Below are 296 nucleotides of genomic sequence, written 5' to 3' on the forward strand. Positions count from 1 at the left end.
CGCACCCTGAGACCCCGCTCGTAGGGTCGCTCGGAGGCGGCCGAGACGTCTGGCGCCCGAGCTTGTGGCTCTGCCTCTGACTCCGAGGTTCGTGGCGTGTCCGTCCCTCTCGGACCTTGAGCGTCAGGAGGAACCCTCGAGATCTGCGGGGTTCGGGGAAGACCCGGTTCCAGGTCCGAATCTGCCCGAACCGGCCGGAACCGCGGGGCCTCCCCACCCTCCTCCATCTCCTGGTGTCGGGGCTCACCCCTGCTGCTCCTCCGCCCAGATGTGACCCCAGGGACCTCCCCGGCTGG

This window comes from Crocuta crocuta, unplaced genomic scaffold (assembly GCF_008692635.1).
Source record: "Crocuta crocuta isolate KB4526 unplaced genomic scaffold, BGI_CrCroc_1.0 scaffold89, whole genome shotgun sequence".
Taxonomy (NCBI): domain Eukaryota; kingdom Metazoa; phylum Chordata; class Mammalia; order Carnivora; family Hyaenidae; genus Crocuta; species Crocuta crocuta.